This window comes from Microcaecilia unicolor, chromosome 5, assembly GCF_901765095.1.
Source record: "Microcaecilia unicolor chromosome 5, aMicUni1.1, whole genome shotgun sequence".
Lineage (NCBI taxonomy): Eukaryota > Metazoa > Chordata > Amphibia > Gymnophiona > Siphonopidae > Microcaecilia > Microcaecilia unicolor.
Window position 1 is genome coordinate 257,194,689 of NC_044035.1, and position 16,624 is coordinate 257,211,312.

Below are 16,624 nucleotides of genomic sequence, written 5' to 3' on the forward strand. Positions count from 1 at the left end.
GAGTGTGGAGAGATACTGGGGAGCAGCAGAGTGAGTACATTTATAGGTTAGTAGAAGAAGTTTGAACAGGATGCAAAAACGGATAGGGAGCCAGTGAAGGGTCTTGAGGAGAGGGGTAGTATGAGTAAAGCGACCCTGGCGGAAGACGAGACGGGCAGCAGAGTTTTGAACCGACTGGAGAGGGGAGAGGTGACTAAGTGGGAGGCCAGCAAGAAGCAGATTGCAGTAGTTTAAATGAGAGGTGACAAGGGTGTGGATGACAGTTTTGGTAGAGTGCTCGGAAAGAAAGGGGCGGATTTTACGGATGTTGTAAAGAAAGAAACGACAGGTCTTGGCGATCTGCTGGATATGAGCAGAGAAGGAGAGAGAAGAGTCAAAGATGACCCCAAGGTTTCAAGCTGAGGAGACAGGGAGAATGAGAGAGCCATCAACAGAAATAGAAAACGGGGGGAGCGGGGAGGTGGATTTGGGCGGGAAAATGAGAAGCTCGGTTTTGGTCATAATTAATTTCAGGTGGCGTTGAGACATCCAGACAGCAATGTCAGACAAGCACGCTGAAACTTTGGTTTGGATGCAAGGTGAGATATCAGGGGTAGAAAGGTAGATTTGGGAGTCATCAGCATAGAGATGGTAGGAAAAGCCATGAGATGAGATTAATGAACCAAGGGAAGAAGTGTAGATAGAAAAGAGAAGGGGACCAAGAACAGAACCCTGAGGTACGCCGACAGGCAGAGGGATAGAAGTAGAAGAGGATCCACCAGAGTAAACACTAAAGGTGCGGAGGGAGAGGTAGGAAGAGAACCAGGAAAGGACAGAGCCCTGGAATCCAAGTGAGGACATATTGCTTAGCCGTTTGTTCAGTAAGCAGATGTGCCTGTTAAAGGGGCTGATGACGGCATGGAAAAAAAACACGAAAAGGTCCATTACTACTACTACACTACTATTACTTATTTCTACTTCTTGTTCTGTAAAAACTACGACCTCCAGCCGGCTAGTAGCATTGCCAGAATTGGGTGGGTTCCTATAAAACTATGACTACCCGTCTTTACAGGCTTAATTTGTTTGCTTTGGAGGGAGGCAAGGGTAAGAAGAAGCTCATTTTAGCGGACAGGTAAGTGAACTTTCTCCTTCTCCTTCAGATTGGTAGTAATTACCTTTCTTTTTTGTTCTCCCCCCCCCCCCCCCCAAAAAAAAAAAAAAAAATCAGCATTCGCACTGATACTTTCTCATTTTTCCTTTTTCATATTTTCTCTCCTCTTATTTATAAGAAGTCAACATTTAAACTCCATGCACTGAATATGTAGGTATGACAGCAAATACCACCATTACTTAGATAACTATCTGGATAACTTAGAAAGCTTTTTCTAATCGCCTGAATTATTTGTAGACTGGTCCTGAATAGCTCTATTTAGATAATTAGCTGCTGTACCTTGGCTTGTCTCTGCTCCCAGACTGCCCTGGTGCTTATTTTGCCTGCAAGGATTTATATTTGGATAATGCTGATTGAAAATATGGGGATGGACCTTGTCATTGGTATTTCTCTGAGGACAAGCAGGCCTTCGTACTATCACAGATAGGTGACATCATCTGGTGCAAACAGTGACTAGTTAAAAGTAGACTTTTCTAGCAGCGTTCCACCACACCTACGCAAGTGTCTTCCTGCCCAAAGCATAAGCGTAGGTGGCTTAATCTTCATTTTTCTGCAGAGCTGCGAGAAAGTCTCTTCGCAACGAGGCACAACTTGTTTGCTTTTTCAGTGTCTTGTGCCTTCCCATGCAGTCCCTTCATTATTTTTTTCAGTTTTCTTCATAATTTTGTTTCCTTTGTTCTTCCATTAAGTTCTTAGTCTTTTTCAGCCTTTTTAAGTTTTCTTTATTTTTTCACAACTGGCTAGGTCTGGTTGTTTAGCCAGAGCCCTGACCTCGATTTGGCCACTGCCCCCTTTTGGTCAATATTGAGGAGTTTAATTTGGTCTTGATTCTTTTTTCAATATCTCAGAAGACCCCTAGTGGCTTCTAGAGGTGTGTGCCCAGTGTAACTGAGTAAATTTCTATAACAGACCTGCACTCATGGTGCCTTGGACCTGACCATGTCCCTAATACTTACTTACTCTCTTCATTTGAAAATGCAGTTAAGGATACAGAGAGCGCAGCAAGAGAAACTTCTTGACTCCTTGAAGTCCAGTCCATCAACATTGGCACCGGAAACATCAACTGCATGAGCCTCAATATCCACTGGGAGTTCACCAGTATTGAGAAGGTCTCTGCCTCCCTTGACATCGGGCACTGATAGCAGGCCCTGGGATTGATCATCATCAGACCCAGCACAGAGGGCACTTTCAAATTCGGCATCATCCTCATGGGCAGTGAAGGACCATGATGAAGTGCATCGGGCGATGCCCAAGAAGCAGAGGCACTGGCCCTTCTTGACACACGGTGTAAGGAGCACTGGGGCATTGGCATTGCTGGTATTCGTGAAACACTGGTACTGAGGGGAGCACTCCCTCTCTTTGGAAGAGTTACCAGTATGCGAGGCTTGAAGCAACCAGGTCCCCGCTACTGGCTCGACATCAACAACTTCTGTTGACTTTAGTAAAATGGGGGAATACCTGAGGAAGGAGCTGATGGGCTGGGAGGACGTACGAGAAGTGGAAGGACAGTGGTCCAGGCTGAAAGAAGCTATAAATATGGCCACAAACCTTTATGTAAGGAGAGTAAATAAAAGCAAGAGAAAAAGGAAACCGATATGGTTCTCCAAGCAAGTGGCTGAGAAAATAAAGGCTAAAGAGTCGGCATTCCTGAAATACAGAAAAACTCAAGAAAAGGAACACGGAGAAGAATACCGGTTGAAACTGAAAGAAGCCAAAAGAGAGAGACGTCTGGCGAAAGCAGAAGAACAAATGGGTAGAAATGTAAGGAGCGGTGACAAAAATTTCTTCAGGTATATTAGTGAAAGGAGGAAGACTAAAAAGGGAATTCTGAGACTGAAAGATGCTGCGAACCACTATGTAGATAATGATGAAGAAAAAGCAAATTTGCTCAATAGATACTTTTGTTCTGTTTTCACACGGTTCCCCACAGGAGGCTCTTGAATAAACTTGACAGGCTGAAGATAGGACACGGCGGGTGGTGAACTGGATTAGGAACTGGTTGACAGACACCAGAGGTTGGTGGTTAATGGAATTCGCTCGGATGAGGGAAAGGTGAGTAGTGGAGTGCCTCAGAGATCGGTGCTGGGGCCGATTCTGTTCAATATCTTTGTGAGTGGCATTGCCGAAGGGTTAGAAGGTAAAATTTGCTTTTTTGCGGATGATACTAAGATTTGTAACAGAGTGGACACCCAGGAGGGAGTGGAAAACATGAAAAAGGATCTGCAGAAGCTAGAAGAATGGTCTAAAGTTTGGCAATTAAAATTCAATACGAAGAAATGCAAAGTGATACACTTAGGGAGTAGAAATCCACGGGAGACGTATGTGTTAGGCTGTGAGAGTCTGATATGTACAGACAAGGAGAGGGATCTTGGGGTGATAGTATCTGAGGATCAGAAGGCGACGAAACAGTGTGACAAGGCGGTGGCCGTAGCTAGAAGGTTGCTAGGCTGTTTAGAGAGAGGTGTGACCAGCAGAAGAAAGGAGGTGTTGATGCCCCTGTATATATACATAAGTCATTGGTGAGGCCCCACCTGGAGTATTGTGTTCAATTTTGGAGCCCGTCTCTTCCTAAGGATGTAAAAAGAATTGAAGCGGTGCAAAGAAAAGCTACAAAAATGGTATGGGATTTGCGTTACAAGACGTATGAGGAGAGACTTGCTGACCTGAACATGTATACCCGGGCGGAAAGCAGAAACGGATGATATGATACAGACGTTCAAATATTTGAAAGGTATTAATCCGCAAACAAACCTTTTCTGTAGGTGGGAAGGCTGTAGAACTAGAGGACATGAAATGAGATTGAAGGGGGGCAGACTCAAGAAAAATGTCAGGAAGTATTTTTTTCACGGAGAGAGTGGTGGATACTTGGAATGCCCTCCCGCAGGAGGTGGTGGAGATGAAAATGGTAACTGAATTAAAAAATGCGTGGGATAAAAATAAAGGAATCTTGTTCAGAAGGAATGGATCCTCAGCAGCTTAGCAGAGATTGGGTGGCAGAGCTGGTGGTGGGAGGCGGGGCTAGTGGTTGGGAGGCGGGTCTAGTGCTGGGCAGACTTCTACGGTTTGTGCCCTGAAAATGGCAGATACAAGTCAAGGTCAGGTATACACATAAAGTAGCACATATGAGTTTATCTTGTTGGGCAGACTAGATAGACCATACAGGTCTTTCTCTGCTGTCATCTACTATGTTACTATGTAACTTCTGAGGCTGCCTCTCAACTGGCTCTCCCATCTTTGCCGATGCCATCCTTCGATGAGTGGTTCCGAGCCATGCTCAGAGAGGAGCTAGCGCAGATGCAGCTGCAACTTGCTCAGGCATCGAGAGTGCTTTGCTCCAGCTGCGGATCAGCCCCAGCATACTCCTAAGGCTTCTCTCATGTCTGTGCAGAAACCCTTGACGGTGGCACCTCAAAGGGTGTCAATATTGATGCATATGGTACTGCTCTCAATGTCAGGGGAGGAAGCTTCACCGGAATTGGTGAGTAGGGCTGTATCTCAGCACTTGTCAGGTCAAGAACAGGTTTCCACTAAGCCGAGTCAGACACTGACTCATCAAGCCCAATATGATTATGGGGAAGAGTGTGACTGGGATTCAGAGGAAGATCCACATTACTTCTCGGAGGAGGAGTCGTATAGTATTCCCTCTGATCCCTCCCACTTAAAGAGAGATGAAAATCTCTACTTGAGGGTATCTCAACAGTTTCTTGAGGGAGATGGCTTTGGCCATCCCATTTAAGTTGGAAATGTAGTCCAGGACAGTCAATAATTGGGCTCTTCCTCCAAGTCTCCGCCTAAGGAAGGTGTCACAGTACTCTTGCACCCTATCCTTAGAGATGTACTGATGAGGAACTGGGAATCTTCCTTCTCAGTGCAGGTGACACCAAAGAAGGTGGATACACAATACCATATCCAGAAAAGCCCAGCTACTGCACCATTCTCTGGTGGTCAAATCCGCCCTCAAACGAGCTAGAAGGTCCAGGACTCATGCCTCGGCTCCCCCAGGTAGAGAAGTCCAGACTCTAGTTTTTTGGGGGGAGAAAAGCTTATCAGGCCTCAATGCTCATTACCCGCATCCAGTCCTTTCAGCCCTAAACAAGCCTGTACTTACGGTCCCTGGTCCACAGTACACTCAGTCTGTGACCTGGAACCAATGGTTCAGGAGAGGCCAGCAGACATTCCATGCCAACTTGTTTGGAGACAAAGTAGAAGAGGTCACTGACCCCATTAAGAAACACACGGATATAATCCAGACTCTTATCTCGACATCCTCCACTTACTCCTTTTGGAGGTTTTCTAGTGCGCTTCGGTGGCGACCTTACTACATCCCCAGGCCTACCAACCTCATCCCCCCAAAATTTAGCCATCTCCCCAGCCTGAGCAATGGATGAGCTTTTGATTGGCACCAGGCAAGCATAGTTGCACTCCAAGTATCTGTCCCGGAAAACCTACAGGTAGAGGAAGACTGAATTTTTGTCTATGAAAGGTTGCTTCTTGTAACCTCTAACCAGTGGGTTCTTCAAATAGTCTGTAATGGTCACGGCCTTCATTGGCATCAATCTCCTCCCCAAAAAGTTCAGCTGGCTCCCCGATCCGAGCAAGAGATGAGCTTTTGATTGTCTCCAAACATGCATAGTCGCGCTGAAAGTATCCGTCCCAGACAACCTACAGGTAGAGGAATGCTGAATGTTTTTTCCATGAAAGGTGGCCCCTTGTAACCTCTGACCAGTGGGTTCTTCAAATAGCCTGTAATGGTCATGCCCTTCATTGGCATCAACCACCACCAACGTGCCCACTGAGTGTGTCTCAGCACAAGCAGGTACTTGTAGAGAAGATCCCTGCCCTTTTACAGGCCAGTGCAGTCAAACCTGTGCCACCGGAGAACAAGGGAAGGGATTCTATTCCAGGTACTTCCTTGTACCCAAGAAAACAGGAGGGGAGGATATCGTCCCATCCTAGACCTAAGGGCCCTGCACAAATTCCTATCAAAGAAAAATTCTGGATGCTTTCTCTTGGCACCCTCCTACCCATGATTCAGAAAAAACAATTGGCAGTGCTCTCTGGACTTAAAAGGATGCCTACACCCGCATTTCCCAGTCACAGAGGTATCTCAGATTTCAAATGGGGAAATAACACTATCAGTATCACATACAGCCCTTTGGCCTTTCTTCAGCTTCCCACAGGGTTCACCAAATGTCTAGCAATAGTAGCAGCGTACTTAACACAGACAGGGAAGCACATACACTGTATCTTGACGATTGGCTGGTTGAGCATATCTCAGGAAGGGGCGTCAGAGTCACTGTGCCTAACTATTTGGGTGTTGGAGCTACTAGGGTTCGTCATAAACTACCCCAAGTCCCACCTTCTCTTGGTCCAGTGATTGGAATTTATTGGAACCCTGCTCGATACATTGCAGGCTGAGGCAAGCAAGAGTGGAGACCTAATTGACTTTGGCCTTGTAGGTCTGAAGCAGCAAGCAGGTCACAGCTTGGCAAATGTTCACATTAATGGACCACATGGCCTCAACAGTGCACGTCACACCCTGGACACGTCTCCAGTGGACCCTAGCTTCCCAGTGATCTCGGGTGGCTGGGAGTCTAACAGATGTCATCAGTGGTGTGCTGGTAAATTTTTAACAACAGGCTCTCTCCCTGGTCCACCTCGGCACCCCCCCCCCCCCCCCCGTCCACCGCTGTGCCCCCACCCACCCACCTCTGCGCCCCCCCCCCCAAAAAAAAAAAAAAATTGCAGAGCTGGCCATAGCCGGGGGGAGGGGGCAATGCATTCCTCTCTCCAGGAAAAAAAATTAAATGATCCCAGGTTCCAATCTAATTCATGTTTAATATGGGATAAAATGCCATAAATAAGTAAATAAATATAAACTTTTAACGTTCAGCACCTGATTCTCAAAGTGGACATATTCCAAACACTATAATGAAAATAAAATTATGTTTTTCTACCTTTGTTGTCTGGTGACTTTGTTTCTCTGATCATGCTGGTCCAATATCTGATTCTGCTGCTCTCTATCTGTTTCCTTGACTCCGTTTCCAGGGCTTCCTTTCCATTTATTTCTTTTCTTTCCTCCTTTCTTCTTCATTTCTGGTCCTCCGCAGACTTGACTGTCCAGTGGATCTAGCTTCTTCCTATTTTCTCCATCCATGTGCAGTTTCTCTCAATTCCTTTTCCCTCATCTAATCTCCTTCCTCTATCTTCCCTCCATGTCCAGCATTTCTTCTCTCTCCCTTCCCTGCCCTCCATCCATGTCCAGAATTTCTCTTGCTCTCCCCTCCATCCATGTCCTGAAACTCTCCTCTCTCCCCTGCCCCCGTCTACCCATCCATGCCCAGCAAGTCTCTCCCCTGCCCCCCTCCCCATCCATGCCCAGCAAGTCTCTCCCCTGCCACCTCTCCCCATCCATGCCCAGCAATGTCTCTCCCCTGCCCCCTCTCCCCATCCATGCCCAGCAATGTCTCTCCCCTGCCCCCCTCTCCCCATCCATGCCCAGCAAATCTCTCCCCTGCCCCCCTCTACCCATCCATGTCCAGCAAATCTCTCCCCTGCCCCCCTCCCCATCCATACCAGGTGATTCTCCTCCCTCCCCTGCCCTTCCCTCCCGCTCCCAAACATGTCCAGCGAACGATGTCCTTCGCCCCCACCCTCCCCTCCCCTCCCGCTCCCATCTGTCTTTTTTAATTACCTCCGGTCGAAGCCCGCGCTATTTAAAGCCCTGCTGCGTGCAGGCTGTCTCTCCAGGCTTCCCCTGCTTTCTTCGGTGATGTTCGTGCCCTTAGTCCCGCCTTCGCGGAAAAAGGAAATTACGTCAGAATGACGTCAGAAGGCGGGACTAAGGGCGCGAACGTCACCGAAGCAAGCAGGGGAAGCCTGGAGAGACGGCCTGCACGCAGCAGGGCTTTAAATAGCGGTTTTGACGGAGGTAATTTAAAAAGTCAGATGGGAGCGGCAGCGGGAGGGTGAGGGCGAAGGACATCGTTTACCATGTTTCGGAGCAGCAGGGGAGGTAAGCATGGCCTGTGATGGCGCCCTCCTGCCATGCTTACCTCCCCTAATGGAGCCGGCTCGCCCCCAACAACAACCGGCTCGCAAGAGCTGTCAAAATTTAACAAGCAGCTCTTGCGAGCCGGACAGAGCCAGCTCCAGCACACCGCTGGATGTCATCCATGTTCCTCCAGAGTTGGTGCATTCTTTTCTCTAGCGGACAGTTCAGACGAATTCAACTGTAGGGACTACCATTCCAGATTTCACCTCCTCAGAAGGTGCTAACAAGGGGTGCATCAAACATGGGATGGGGAGTTCATGTAGATGGGCTTCACAGCCAGAGAATTTGGTCAGCTCTGGAAACAACTTCATGTCATCCTCCTTGAGCTGAGGGCCATTTGGAATGCTCCAAAGCTACAGAACCAAATTATGCTGATTCAAGCGGACAACCAGGTTGCGATGTTGTACATCAACAAGCAAGGGGGGGTATGGGATCCCAGTCCCTTATGTTAGGTGGCAGTGAGCCCTCCTTCACAGGATGGACCTTTGAGCCACATATGTGCTGTTTTCCAAAAAGAAAAGGTGCGTGCTGCACTACTGTTGGATTTCTTTTTAACTATTTGGGGAAAGCTGTTCCTGTTCCCCTGAAGCAGCCTGTGGGCAAAACGTGGCCACGTCTGGTATTTGTACTTAATAAAGCAGTACATCTTTTAGACTGCTGATCTGCTTGTCTTCTTTAACCCCGGATAACACCTGCCACAGGTGAGTTACTTTGCTTTGTCTGGGTAGCAGTTACTACTACCTGGAGATAAATGTTTTTACTGGGCTCTAAGTTTATTTCTGTTCCAGGAGACATAATTTGGCCCTCTTTTTTCATAATATTTATTGGGTAGAAATGTATAGATATTTTGGAAATTCTTCAGGATCTTGAATTTAAAAATCTTCCCAACACATTTAATGAAAGATGCACTGATTAGTTTTGAAAGGGCCAGTTTAACTTGTTTGAGGTGGAGGGGCATAATTGAACGAAAACGTCTATCTCCATGGGCGTTTATCTCCGAGAACAGGTCCGTGAAGGGGCGGACCGAACCGTATTTTCGAAAAAAAATAGACATCCATGTTTTATTCGACAATTTGTGAGCTGGGCGTTTTTGTTTTTCAGCGATAATGGAAAATGAAAGCGCCCAGCTCAAAAATGAATAAATCCAAGGCATTTCTTCGTGGGAGGGGCCAGGATTCGTAGTGCACTGTCCCCCCTCACATGCCAGGACATCAACCGGGCACCCTAGGGGACACTTTTACAAAAACAAAAAAAAAGGTAAAAGAGCTCCCAGGTGCATAGCACCCTTCCTTTGTGTGTTGAGCCCCCCAAATCCCCCTCAAAACCCACTGCCCACAAGTCTACACCATTACTATAGCCCTAAGGGGTGAAGGGGGGCACCTACATGTGGGTACAGTGGGTTTGGGGGGTTGGACGACTAATAAGCATTAAGCAGCACAATTGTAACAGGTAGGGGAGGGATGGGCCTGGGTCCACCTGCCTGAAGTCCACTGCACCCCCTAATAACTGCTCTAGTGACCTGCATACTGCTGCCAGGGAGGTGGGTATGACATTTGAGGGTGAAAATAAACAGTTGTGAAACGGCATATTTTGTGGTGGGAGGGGGTTTGTGACCACTGGGAGAGTCAGGGGAGGTCATCCCCGATTCCCTCCAGTGGTTATCTGGTCATTTAGGGCACTTTTTGGGGCCTTATTCGTGGAAAAACAGGGTCCAGGAAAAGTGCCCTAAATTCTCGCTAAAAACGCATATTTTTTTCCCATTATCGGCGAAAGGCGCCCATCTCTGATCAGCCGATAACCACGCCCCAGTTCCGCCTTCACCACGCCTTCGACACGCCCCCGTCAACTTTGTACGCTTCCGCGATGGAGTGCAGTTGAAAACGTCCAAGTTCGGCTTTCGATTATACCGCGTTATTCGTTTTTGGGAGATAAACGCCTATCTCCCGATTTAGGTCACAATATAGGCGTTTTTGTCTTTCGATTATAAGCTGGATAGTCCTTGTCATTAGGGAAGTTTCCTACTTCCTTTGGTGAAATAGGTTTTACTCCAATATTAAAAAATTCAAATGCCTCAAGACAAGATATTTCGAATTATAGACAAGTAGCGTCATTCCTTTTTTGCCAAACTTTGGTGGCAGCACAATTTGTAGAATGTCTGGAACAGTTTAATATCTTACATTATTCACAGTCTTGTTTCCATGCTAACTTTAGTACTAATTCAGCAATGGGGACATTATTAGCTGAAATTTGATTATTAATGAATTCTGGGAAGCAAGGTGGTTGATCATGATTTATTGTTACAGATTGTGAGGCAAATTGGATTGGTTGGTAATGTACTGAATTGGTTTAAGCCGGCTTCTTACCGCTAGATTTTACAGAGTTAAGATGGATAGGAAGTTTTCAGAGAATTGACTTGTAGTCTGTGGAGTTCCACAGAGTACCCCTTTGTCCTCTGTCCTTTTCAATGTTTTCTTTGGGAGCTGAATTGGAGAAAGCAGGGTACCAGGTCTGTATTCATGTGGATGATATTATTTTTCAAACTGTGAATTCTAGTTTTAATGGGGCAAGATCAAGAATATCAGAATGTATCTGTTTAATTAGTACATGAATGAATATTAACCGCCTTAAATTGTGAGAGGACCAAATTTCTTTTAATTGGTAATAAGTTTGACATTGATTTTGTGACTTCTTTTGTTATTGATAGTATAACCTTAAAACTTGAATCCTCTTGGAGGTCACGTGATGCCGTGCTAGAAAGCGGGGTAGGGGGGTGAATACCAGGAACCCTTAACTTGCCCTCGGAGCACGAATTTTTCACGATACCCTCCAGTCTGAGTAGCACTTAGTGTTAGTGATAGAAGACCCCCTCGTTTGGCCCAGTTATCACTTGCAAGTGACTGCCAGATCCCAGAAGATGGGGAGAGGGAAGCTGCGGTCATCTGAAACCAGGATGGCTGACGGAGATACTGCTGGGTCGTCTTCACTATAGGTGATGAAAGTGGATCGCAGTAGTGCCCGTCACTTCTGGTTTGTGCTCTGGTTTGTGCTTTGCGTGGGCCCATTGTTTTTTTCAGGAGTACAGGGTACCTGGGGGACTAATCCTTCCTGGACCACTGAATGCATGTTCTTGACATTAGTGCTGTCCTTGTTTATGGAACTCGGTCATACGAGCCCTGATCTATACTACAAATTTTGAGCCCAGGGTCTGAGTGAGTTCACTCTGTACGTTCACTCTTTATCTTACTTGAGTTGCATTGATGACCCTGGAAGTATCCTGTCTGGGCATGTTTCTGCCTTCAGCGGTATGCTGGTTGGTAAGAGGTTATATATTTTCAGTGCCCTGTGAGAATTATTTCCATTCTGTTGGAACTAGTTATTATTTGGTCATTTATAAATGACCCCTTCTTAGCTGGCGAAGTATAATGTTTTCAGTATTCTCCGGGGGTGGGGGAGGGTTCAGGGGGTAGGGTAGGAGTTTCACTGTGGCCAAGTCCATCTTTGGATATAGTAAAAGTATAGGAATGAGGAGTATTCAACTTGGGGTAAGGGAGGGTGGGGCACAGCAGGGAACTGGGAATGGGAGGGGTTGGGAGTTAGGAGTTAGTTTTTAGGCTTTATGGTGAGGTGTTTTTTTTTTCTTTTTCCAGTGTGTTTTGTGGCGCGTGTGGTGACAGCACCTCCCTCTGAGAGGAGGGGGGGGGGTGTTGTTTTTTTTTCCTAGAATTGTGGGGGAGGACTACAGACTGAGACAGACCTCTGTGGCGTTTTTTGTTGCATGGATTATAGTTTTTTGCCATCCTCATAGCTAATTTGGATGCTGGTTAAATTTATTATTGGAATGTTAATGGAGTTACGTCTCCTATTAAGAGACAAAAAATATTACAAAAAATTTAAATTGCCATAAAGCAGACCTGGCTTTTCTGCAGGAGACCCATTTATCTACTTTAGAGCGTGGTAAATTTAAAACTGGGTGGGTGATTTTGTGGAGGCGCCAGCAATGAATCGGAAGGCCGGAGTAGTGATCTTGTTCCGTAAAGGCATGAGCATAAATATACACCAGGTTTGGAGGGATCCCCTTGGGCGTTTTCTCATTGCTTATGTTATCTTTTTTATAGACGGATGCAATTGTTATGCAGTGTTCATGCACCAAATGTTTACAATAAAAGATCCCTCGTTCATACTTTGCTCCAGCGGCCTGATGTCCCAATCATTATGGGAAGGGATTTTAATACATTTCCAGACCCACATCTGGACAAGTCTCAAACTTCGAGCGAGGGCCTTGATTTGACTAAGGTGTCCCCTTAGTGTGTTTTGCTTTGGACTTAATGGACGTTTGGTGAACTTTGCACCCTGGTGAGAGTTCTTTTTCTGATAATAAAAAATTGTGGGTTTAGCTATCTGAATATACACAGCAAGGAATGCTTTGTAGAGTTGAGAATATAAAGTAGACACAAATGCATAGCCACCTACAAGTGTGCACCTAATTGTACAGTAGGTACTTTTACATGTGAGGAAATATTATTTATGAGGTCTTCTGTATGCATATACTGGCATATACATGCAAAAACAATCTTTATAAAATTACTTCCTTAAAGTAGTTAAATAGAATCCAATAATAATGTGTACAGCACATTCTCAATTTCCGTTTTCCTTGCTACCTTATGAGTTACAAGCTTTTGACAACTGCTTATCTCTTGTCAGTCCTTGGAAATTTTAATTTTGTGAGTAGAAGGAAAAATGTCAACCAGTGGCAGCTAAAGCTTGGATACATGTTGGACTGCATTAAACTAAATACAGAAGCAAGGAAGGAGATATTATCTTAGAACTGTGTTTTAAGTTGTATAAGGCATTTTTTTCAGACTTCATTTGAGATGTGGAGCTTCATCAAAAATGATAGCCAAATGTCAGAAAAGGTGCTTACATATACTGAAAAACTGTTCTTGTTTAAATTAAAAATTAAGTTTCAAGTTTATTATACTTGATATTCTGTATATCAGAGATTATCTATGTGGTTTACAATAAGATGTAACAATGAAGATGTATAAGAGAAAGTCTAATTACACTGGGGAAGGGGGGCATCTCTAGTTTTCAAAAGCCCCAAACAGGATTGGTTTTATAGGAAAACACACTGTGCAAATGAATCTTACTTATATGTGATATATACTTGTAAATACACCTGATGAATACTGTGGCAGTCTTGACAACCCTACTCTTTAGTGGCCCTCACTGAGAAGCCCTGTATTATACCAAACAAGTTTATGGTTTATTTACTTGATATACCGCAAATACTATATATATATAAATTGCATATATAATCAAAGTACACTGCAGGGATCTGGTTGACAACCTTTTTTCCCCTCAGTTTCTAGAGAAAATACAAGAGGTCATCTGCTAAGATTGGGGGACAATACATTTCATCTTCAAAAAGCGGTAAACTTATGGAATATTTTTATCCGCACAAAGAATAAGACATTGGTGGGGGGGGGGGGGGGGGAAGTTTAAGATACCAAGTAAAGGAAAATGCTAATCCAGCAATTCTGAGATGACTGCCATAGTTGGCTTTATCTATTTTGCTGTGATGGAATTGGTTACAGCTGTAGAATTTTTATTTTCACCTTTCCCTGGATTACCCTGCATGGAGAGTGGCAGGTAAGATCTCTCTGGTTTTCTTTCCACCTAAATAACTTTATGACAAAAAATGAAAGTGGTGAAAGATTTCTGGCTAACAAACTGAAGATAACATTTTGTCTATTAAAATCTGGGCCATCATATTGCAATTACATTTGGCAGTGGTTCTGCAGTTAAATGCTGGCAACGTTTTATCAAGAAACTAGTAAAAAAAAGCCCGTTTCTCATTGAAATGAAACGGGTGCTAGCAAGGTAATGTTTTTAAGGGCTCTCCACTTGCCTCCTCCTTTGATGTCTGTACCTTGGAGTTCATTTTCAGAGAGTGGAAGAGAGATACACATGGAGGGGCATAATCGAACGGCGCTGGCCATCTATGTGGCCGGCGCGGCAAAGAGCGGTCCCGAGCCGTATTATCGAAAAAGATGGCCGGCCATCTTTTGTTTCGATAATATGGTTGGGGCTGGCCAAATGTCAGAGATGGCCAGGTTTTCGCCGATAATGGAAACTGATGCCGGCCATCTCAAACCTGGCCAAATCCAAGGCATTTGGTCATGGTAGGGGCCAGCATTTGTAGTGCACTGTCTGTACCTCGGAGTTCAACTTTCTTTAAAGTGAAAGTCCTGTCAGGTGGTTTGTGTGCTTCCCGCCACCGTGGTCCTCTGGTTGTGGCATTACTATGTAGCCTTCCTTTCCCTCCGAGGGTGGGGCAGTGAGAGCGAGTGTGATTGCCTGTGGTTGGTCCCTTCTCCTCCTGACGTCGCGTTACCATGCAGCCTTCCTTGCCCTCAGAGAGCGGGGCACTGACAGCGATTGCCTGTGGTTGGTCCCGTCTCCTTCTGACATCACGTTTGTTTCCCTGGAAACTATACAGAGTTCCCTCGAGGGCGGGGTGATTATGAACACTACACGGCTTCACTGCCACGCTGCCACGGAGTCAGCTTCAGAACGTTGGAGGTGCGAATTATTATATTAGATGTTGGTATTCTTTCTGCAAACTTAAACATCTTTTGCTCACACCGTTATTTCTTTAGAAGAATAACTTTGCCAAATGGAATCAGTTTCCTCAGGTTTTTGTGCATGGAGGCTTAGGTTGAATATCGACTCCATTTGGTCAGTCTAGTGCCAGTTCACAAATTCAGTTTTAACTGTAGCTATTTTTTAATATGAAAACAAATAACAGAATTTGTGATATAAGCATCTGTCATGGGCTAAAGAAAGGATGGCAGAATACATGTTCATTTCTCCCACCCTTTACCAAATTAGAATATTCAACAATTTCTTCAGTCTCCTGAATTATAACATCATAGAAGGACATAAATAAAAAGGGTTTTTTTTTCTTTTTTTGCCTTTAGGTGCTGATCCAAAGGAACTCCATTTAGGACATGATGAAGGCAATTCTTCTGCTAAGACACAATTGGATGGAGTGTATAGTTAAAGGACGATTTCTATAAACTGGGTGCATAACTGCTTACATTGACATTTACCTACAACCTCCTGTGTCCACTCCCACCTCCACCCAATATCCTATCTTGAGTATTGTATTTTTCCCCTTCATTCCTCCTTTATCTTGGTTGTCAGTCTCCCTATACTATCATTTTTTGATTGTAAGCCACCCAGATGGCCCATCTGATGAGCAGGGTAGTCAATTAAAAATAAACTTGAATAATATCATATATGTGCATAAATAGCAATTTTTTGCCTAAGCACTGGTCTGTAAATACCTGCTTAAGATACATAACAGATATTTGCAAGGGAGTGTAAATGGGAAGAGCATAGCTGTGACATATGCATGACTTCCATTTACACAGTTAACTTACAGAATACTGTAAGTTATGCATATTGATCCTGCATTTAGGTGCCTGTGCTTACATCAACTCTATGGGCACGCTTGTATTCATTATGGAATAGATTCCTATCGCACGGCCTTGGAGCACCCAAATGGAGGCATCCAGTTGTAGAATTGCCCCCTGCCTGAGTTTTTTTTTTGTCTTTTGCCTTGCTCTTGCTCAATATTCAGCACCCTTATCCATATAGATAGGACTGATGAATATGCAACCTAAGTTAATTGGCCACCGTTTCTGTTTATACATAGGACTGCTATATGTTTGGTCCTCCTAAATTTAAAAATTATCTGGATAGCGGCTGAATATCACTGTTATTTGCATAAATTTATGTCCTTCTCGAAAGCCCAAGCTCATCCTGAATGTAAACAAGTAAACTTTGACTGAATATTGAGCTATCCTGTTAAAAGTTAGTTGTTAGCTGGGCCTGAATTTTTTAAAAAGGGGCTTACATGGTTAACAACTGATGCTAAATGCGTAAGTGCTTCTGAATATCATTGAGAGACCTCAAGGCCTCGCAATGAAATGGTTGTCAAATGTAACCAATCAGCCAATCGGGATATGCTTAAATTGCAAAGATGACATGATATTAAAGAAGAGAAGAGGCAGAAAGTCATAGAAAGTGCACGGGAAACATTTATCAGAGAAATGTACTTTGATCCATAAATCTGAAGGGCACTGTGTAGCAGGAGAGCTAAGAAACACTTAGCAGAAAATAATGACTAGAAAGAGAAATGGGTTTGGCTGACGCATTTGTTCAGTCTACAACAGAGTTCTTTTCCAAGAAAAAAAAATGTTTCTGTGCAGGCACTGTAGCTTTGAACCATGAAACTAAGGCCACAGTGTCCTCTCTACCTCAGTGGTAATGATCTAGCTTTAAGCTAGTTAGCAGTATTAGAACCCTTAATCTAGAGCATTTTTTTCTATCATAGATTTTGAACATTCATTCAA